The following is a 7,898-nucleotide window of genomic DNA, read 5'->3' as shown; positions in this document are numbered from 1 at the left end:
CAAACAGTTGAGACTAAAAAAAGTCCTAGGACTTATGAACCAAACAGGGCCTAGGTTGGGCTATTAGACCATCCCACAACATAAATCTCATGATCTAACTGTTGAATCTAATAAGCCATTATCATTAATTAGATATCAGCCAATGAATTTCATTAATCCACCCCACGCCCAGTCAAGTCCCTACATAGGAAGCTCTTTAAAAAAATGATTCACGCCCGCTCACGTCCCATACACAAGAAGATCTTTAAAAATCCCATAATTATTACATCCCAACTCAAAAAAGGAAGTAGAATCGGATCTCTCAGATCCCATACATAGGAAGATCTTTTAAAAAAGACCGTTCACGTCCCTTACATAGGAAGGTATGAAAAAGAATAAAATTACATCCCAACTCAAAAAAGGAAGTTGTCCTCCGTACCGATATTTTACTGGAAATAAATATCTGCTTGAAGATATCATTGGGGTTTCCTGCTCCACCCATGCACCAAAACTCCCTCGAGAGAAAAAACTTCCTCGAGAGAATCCTAGCATTGTTCTTCTCCACAACTCCATGATGCCCTGGATTTTGAAGTTCCATCCAACATAGCGACAACTTGGACGCAGACGTACACGATGTCTTGGATTTTGAAGTTCCATCCACATAGCGACGGCTTGGACTCAGAGGTACACCATGAACTTCACGACCTTCACCAGGGGCTGAACACCGGCCTCTTCCATCACAAGCATGGACGGCTGCTGGACGCAGGTGTCGGACTGGACGAATCAGTATATAGGAACTAGCGTTCCCTAGCATGTCCACCATCTTCATTGGAATTGCGCTCAGCGCCGGTCCTGGAGTTACGGGGGCCCCGGGGCGAACTCAAATGAATGGGCCCAGTGACAGCATTGGAGGAAAAAATTGATTCCATACATTGATAAAAAAAAATATTGCAAAGCTATAATAAACAACGGTAATTTTCCTTGGTAAATATCACTCCAAGTCATAAATAACAATTTCATACTTTAGGTGTAAATCAAACATCATAAAAGTCATGGAGCATAACAGAAAAGAAATGACATACTAGCGAACCTCCAAGCCTCCAGTAATCATGAGAAATGGCTCTGTGCATTTTTTGATGCAAAATCATGAAATGAAACTGTCAAGATAAATGTAGTCTATTTCAAACACAAGATTTTGTTCCCTTGTATGCCCTTTTTATAATCAGAATATCTCTTGATTTATTGTCAAGAGTGTCCCAGTTTCTAGGGTCATAGATATCAAAAGGAGAAGATCCTTGTTCATCTACACTTGCAGGATTCTCACAGCCACTCAAATATTTATAGGAGTCTCATATGGGCATTGTTTTCCTCAATTGTGGTCTCATTCTCAGCGGGTTGTTGTTGGCCTTGTGCCCCCTTTTTTTTCTGAGCAACTGCCCTTGTGCCCGTGTGCGTGCCTGCCTGCCTTCACAGTTGGGCTTCTGCTGGAGATAGGCCTCCCTGCCTACAGAATCTTTCTTTTTTATTTAGCATTTCATCAAGGCCCATATCTATATATAGCAGCACTAGGTCGGGGCCCCTAATTTGACTGGGCCCCGGGCCGTCACCCCTGCAGCCCTGGCCCGGGGCCAGCCCTGATTGCGCTGCGCTAGCCCCTCTCAGGTGACTGGTGACTGTCACATCAACCTCCTCTTTTTTCTAGGATTTGTTCTGTTCTTTAATTAATAATACTTTGTAGCACACCTAGAAGTTCATATGCATTACGAAGATATAGCACCCATCATTTGCATATACCCCCTTTCATTGTTTTCTTTTTTTTCGCGAATACGCAAAGCTTGCGTATCTTTCCATTGATAGAAGAAGTACAATGAGTACAAAGGGGGTACAACACATGACACGGACGCGGGCAGGCGTGAACATGGTGCCCGGAGCAGAGAGAAGGGGATGCTCGGCCCGAACGGAGGATACATCACAACTAGACCTACCAAACCCGAACCAAGCGGCAACGCCGAACCAACACAAGAATTCCAACATCTACCAAGCCAGAATCGGGGACACCGCGAGCTCGCAAGATAACGCCTTCAAGAAGGAAGACGACGCCGGGACGCCATCGATATCCGGTCCGAGGGAGTCGGACCTAGGGTTTCCCCTGAGCTCGAAGAGGGGCGCAGCTGAAGGCCTTGACAGCGCCTCCAAGAAGGAAGCGACACCCGCGGGCGCCGCCGCTGCCAGCACCGCAAGCCGAGCAGGGATCTCTCCCTGGCCTGAAGCTGAGCAATCCCATAGCCGCCTAGTCCGGAATTGAAGTTGTGGAAGCCAAAGTTGGTCGGAACTACCATGTCTGGAGGGGGTTGGCAGGGCTGCACTTGCCGTCGGTGGGTGGCATCGCCCATGAACCCACGAGCACTGGATCTGGCAAAAGGTGGAGCCTTGAGGCATACAGGGTAGGGGTGGAGACGAAGCAAAACCTCGCGAGCAGATCTGGGGCGGCGGCGTCCAGCAGCGCCGGCAAGCTAGGACTGGAGGGACGCAGATCTGAGCTGCCGTGGCCTTAGCCGCCGTGACGTCGGCAAGCCGAGTGAGCTGGAGGGGACGCAGCCACATGGTCGCCGAGGTCGGAGCTGCCCGGCAGAGGACGCCGGCAGCAAGGGACACCGGAGAGACGCGGGCCCCAGGCAACCGGGACCGGAGCAGCACCAGCAATGATCCGCCGCGAGGAGCCCATGCCAGCCACACCATAGAAGCATCGATGCCTCCACACGAGAGTTGTCACCGTGACTCGGGGAAAGGGAGGGCCACCGGAGATGAAGGGGGGCGCCTGCACGAAAGGCAGGCCGCGGACGCCTCCACCTCCAGCCGTAGGCCTCACGCCCGGCAACAACACCAGCAGGGCTGGGTCACGCCATCGTGGAGAGGGAGGTTGCAAAGGGGGGCGCCCATGGCAAGGCCAAGAGCGCCGGATCTGCCGCCGGCCGGCAAGTTTGGGCAGCGGTTGGTGGAGGGCACCCGAGAGACGCCAGACGGGATCTCGGGGACGCGGGGCGCGGGCGGAGAGGAGGTGCGCGCGAGGGGGGCGTCCGCGGCGGCCAAGGGCGGGCGGAGGGGGAAGGGCAATGCTGGCCGGAGCGGCAAGGGCCAGGCCGGCGAGGGACCGGAGCTGGCGTCACCGGGCCAGCAGGCAGCCGCCAGGAGGGGGATATGTGGGTGGTGGGTTGCAGGTGGGGGATTGGGGGCGTGAGGATCAGATCCGCCCCGCCGCCACCTTCCTGGGGTCCGGCGCGGCTTCGCCGGCCAGCAGCGGCGGCGCTAGGTGAGGGCAGGGGAGGGGCCTCGCTCGCTGCGGCTAGGGTTCCCCCGTGCCACCCGAGCTGGGCGACACGGGGGCGGGGGCCAATCTATGTGTCTTCATTGTTTTCTTCGAACTCCTCTATTCTCTAATTAATAGCACATATATAAGTTGATTTGTGCATTGCCAAAATATGATGTATCGACAATGAAGCACACCATGTTTCTTTTCTATCACAATGGTACATTAAAACAAAATATGCATATGCATCGGAGAAAAAACTATTGATTCACTACTAGATTAGAGTACTGATAGACATCTCAGTCCACATACTTTTCTGCCCCAAAAGTTTAATTTGACAAATGTATGTATTTGTTAGTCAGACTCGCAAATAGTCCATATAGTTTGATGCAAGAAGTTTGATGCTCAAGATAACTCCCAAAGCTAATAATTGTTTTGTCAGCTGCACTACTTTAAAGAAATATATGTCAACTACCTAGCAATGCATAGTTCTTCTTTGTGCAGTTGTGAAGTTCTTTATAGTGAGATGTTATGCCTAATATTTTATCCTGGTGAAGAAGCCATGCCAAAAATGATTACTTGGCTTACAAGTGTTGTGAAAGTCACCAGAGAAGGATTTTCAAGTTAGCAAGAGGTAAGACACTTACCTTTACTTCAGTTACCAATATTGTGCTTCAAGAACATTGTATGTAATATTGAGGATTGTCTGATCAACACTAGCCAGCGACGTCGCAACCTACAGTATTAACTCCGTCCGGCGTCCAAAAACAACAACACCTCTAGCAGGTATCATCTTCTGCACGAAATCAAGTCATTTGCATGATTCATTGTATGCCAAATTTATGAATGTATTAATGGATAAACGACACTTGATCAATAAATAAGTTGCTGATGGAGATACCAGAGAGAGTAGGGTAAATATTGGTAAAACATGTTCAGTTCAACGAGATTTATATATATTGGAGAACAAGTTCAAATGAACTAGATTTATAAATATGTTTATGTGGAGATATCATTGGGTTGCTTACCATGATGAAACCAATAGAGAAACTACAGAAAAACAGGTGGACAAGGAGAGAGCAAAGTTGAAACATCCGCGAGATTTAAGCCCTTTTGCTAGAGTCAGATATTCAAATTACACATATAAACTTTTAACATTACTTTTACATGGTTAAATTCTTTCGGTGGTGAGAATATATGGATTGCTCTATGGGGAAATATTTTAACAAATATGGTAAATGGAGGTTTTGCAGAAAGAGAAGATCATGATTGTCACTCCAAATTTTATCAAAGAAATTAAAAGTGAGAAATTTAAACTCTTTTCAATACCCCCCAAATCCAATGTTCTTAATCGTTTATCCATAACAGGGTTAGTGTTGCACACAATAAATGCATGTAATTTATTTTGAAAGAGATGTTTATAAAACAATGATGGAAGTTGATGAAAGCACCAAAGGAAAAACTTAACAACAAATGTTTTTTAACAGAAAAACATTGGGGCAATGATAGAATTGCGGTATGATGATGCTAAAAAAGATTTGTCTCTGCTATAATATACCTTTTTCTAATATTGTAGCATTATCTGATCTGACTGTCTGCTATTAAATTAATAATTTGTATGCACAACAAGAGCAAGAATTTATGAGATTATAAATGATAAGGTTGGTGGTACATTGTATGCAAAGTTTGCTTCTGCGACAAGAAAGGAATACGGTAACTATTTGCAATTCATGTAACGAGTGGCTGAAAATGTAGATATACAGTGAGTATACTCTCCATCATATTAGGTACATACGTAAACTCAAGGTAAGCGATGAGATAGCAACACAACGTTTCTCATGTTTAATGAGGTAGCACAAAGACGCTTAGGCAACATATGTGCATCTACCTTGCTAGAACAACATGATGGATTCACAAACACCATCCCAACCGTTATTCAAGACCTTACCTACTGGAGTACATGGAGAATTTTAAAGTGAGCTGCATTTTTTAGACTGTCGGTAAGCTTCAGATGGAATATCTCAACGGAAGAATTGAAGAGGTATGCTCATGTACATTTTATTATTTTGAAATAGTTTATCAAAAGTCGTACTGGGAATCCAAGGAACAAAAGATTCTTTCAATTTCGTTACACGAAAGTCACATATAATTAAGTAAAAAATTGTTACACTTCAAACTATCCTAAAAATAAATACCGACTTAACTATGCTAACATGATATGGTAGGACGAATATAGTCTACTAACATGCCAAAGTATTGCAAACATGCATCAACATTTGGTCCAAATGGTTCATCACTACCAAACATTGACATATATATTATGTGATATTTTATTACACAATCTTATTATTTAGTGCAAACCAATAGTGAGAGCATCAGGAGATTGCTATATTTCATATGTACAATGCGATCATACCTATTTTCATATTTAGTAATTAAACCTTATTTTTCCTTGGGAAATATTAAAACTATGGCTAATCACAAATGTACTAATTATTTCTAAAGTTTGTTGAATATTAATGCCTAACATTGCCAATGCCGGTCCCAGGCCCGGAAAAAAGTGAAGGGGGCATAAACAAATTAACAACACGCCTTAAGTTGTATTTTCTATAATATAAAAAGAATCCTATCATCATTGAGTACCTTCACCATAGGTCAATCGAATGTACTAATTTGCATTGGCGTGTCTGCTCACACATATACTTACATTTTTACAGAACTAACTTATTAGTATCTCGGTCCAAGTCCCCGATCAGGAGCACACGGTCACGGAGTGGTGGCTGAGCGCGAAAGAGCTCGCGCCGCCGGCGCATCGGAAGGCCCTCAAATCCATCGCGCTGCTTGTGCCCTGGATGCTATGGAAGCACAGGAATGCGTGTGTCTTCGACAACGCCACGCCATCCATCGAATCACTAGTGGATAGGATCAAGGACGAGACCCCGTGTTGGGCTAAAGCAGGAGCCCAGGGACTTCGGGTTGTTCTGCCCACAACCTGGGATGTCCACTGATTTTGTGCTTTTCTATGTACTGCTTACCTCCTAGGAGGATTGTTCTACCTTTTCCATGAAATGAAATGCAAAGGTCCTTTGCGTTTTCTCGAAAAAAAAAAACCTATTAGTATCTACCTCATTCAACAATTATAGAGCACTTACAAAAAGACTCGCAAGTTTTTCCAAAATTTGAAAGAAAAATGATGAAATATTTACCAATAACAAGCATTTCTTAATTACATTGTATTGGTTGGATCGCACAAACACATCAAAATGTTAAGAAAAAACCACATGGTATGTGTGGTAAGCCACTTACTATTTGGATGAAATTGAGATATGATGCTCTAGGTGATTCGATAATAGATTAAAAATAAAAAAGGGAAATATATGACTAAGAAAAGAAGAAGGGGGACCTGCAGGTCGGACTTCGAACTTCGGAGATTGTTGACGCCGTGGAGGATGACGACGATGTTGCCGGCTACCTCGAGCGGGAATACCGACGATGTGCCTAGCCTGCGCACTTGGGGAGTAACACTCAAGCTGGATCCAAGCAAGCTGCGGGAGACGATATCCACGCCCAAATCAATTGCACGGACACCTACAACAACGGCACCTTGCAGGTCAATCACCACGCCTCCTCCTTGCTGCAGTTGATCCTTGGGGCCTACTATCCCTCCACCGCCTTTCAAAATCCTAGGATACGAGGAACCATACCAACCGCGGTCGATGGCCACACTGGAAGCACCAGCTGCGGACGTGGCTACAGGTGAGCACGAACGACCTCAAGGCAGCAAATCAAGAGAGCAAGCTGATGGGAGCTATCGAGTAGCATCAATTTTGGAGTGAGCAGAGTGAATAAGGAAATGAGAAAGGGGATCGGGCCAGAGTCGTGCATCTAAACTGTGGGGTCCCAGCTTGGCCCACACTCGTTCCATCTAAACTGTGGGGTCCCATCTAAACTCCCCCCCGAGCAACCATTCCACAGTCCCAGCTCGGCCCATACTCATTCGGCTTCTTGGCAGCTCCAAAAGAGGTGGTGCGATGACTTCACGTTTCTGATGCAGAGTTGGCAGAAGTAAGCGTTTGTCCAGCCTCGCCGCTGGAGTCTGTTATTGCACCAGAGCCGATCCCAGAGGAGAAACCAGACAAATATTTTGATTTTGCCCGGCGCCCAGGCCTTCCACACCAAACGGTCAAAATGGGTCGCCATTCTACCCTAGAACTACGCCAGGTAGGCCGATTTTGCTGTGTACTTTCTTGAGCTGGCTCTGCACCACATCAGGTCGTCTGGCACTCCTGGCTGCAGCTGCGCGTCCGTCCCCTGGAGCAGGCGATGAAGGGCAAGGGCGTCCGGCAGGAGATGGTTGTTGTTGCCGTGGGCTAGGTCGTGGATCCAAGTGTCGTCACTGAGGGCTTCCCGCACTGATCTGTTCTTGCGCCGCGAGTAGCTGAACAGCCTTGGGAATTGCTGCGAGAGGCAGCCCTGGCAGATCCAGGTGACGTTTCCTCTGGTGCCAGGACGACGAGGTTTCGGGCGCCAACTGCAAGGTCAACTGGCCGGCGGTCTGTGCCCCGACGGAGCAAGGAGGCCTGGGCATCGCACGAGGACGCGGCGGCCGGCC

The 7,898-nt window shown here is 46.7% G+C and overlaps 1 long non-coding RNA gene across 2 annotated transcripts; it reads right to left on the bottom strand.

Moving 5' to 3' along the window:
- Positions 1 to 229: 229 nt before the first annotated feature.
- Positions 230 to 7,193, bottom strand: LOC125508265 (uncharacterized). Of its 2 annotated transcripts, XR_015604191.1 has the most exons (4): positions 6,991 to 7,193; positions 6,690 to 6,874; positions 3,934 to 4,082; positions 230 to 831 (listed from the first exon to the last, which is right to left on the bottom strand). It is a non-coding gene; the product is annotated as an uncharacterized LOC125508265 (long non-coding RNA). The 2 variants fall into 2 exon arrangements; XR_007283340.2 differs by having other exon boundaries at positions 230 to 4,082; positions 6,991 to 7,189.
- Positions 7,194 to 7,898: the final 705 nt, after the last annotated feature.

The sequence above is a fragment of the Triticum urartu genome, chromosome 5A (assembly GCF_056163025.1).
Source record: "Triticum urartu cultivar PI428250 chromosome 5A, HENAU_Tu73, whole genome shotgun sequence".
Classification (NCBI taxonomy): domain Eukaryota; kingdom Viridiplantae; phylum Streptophyta; class Magnoliopsida; order Poales; family Poaceae; genus Triticum; species Triticum urartu.
Note: the sequence above shows the minus strand (reverse complement) of the source record. Positions and strands in the feature narration are given on the sequence as shown.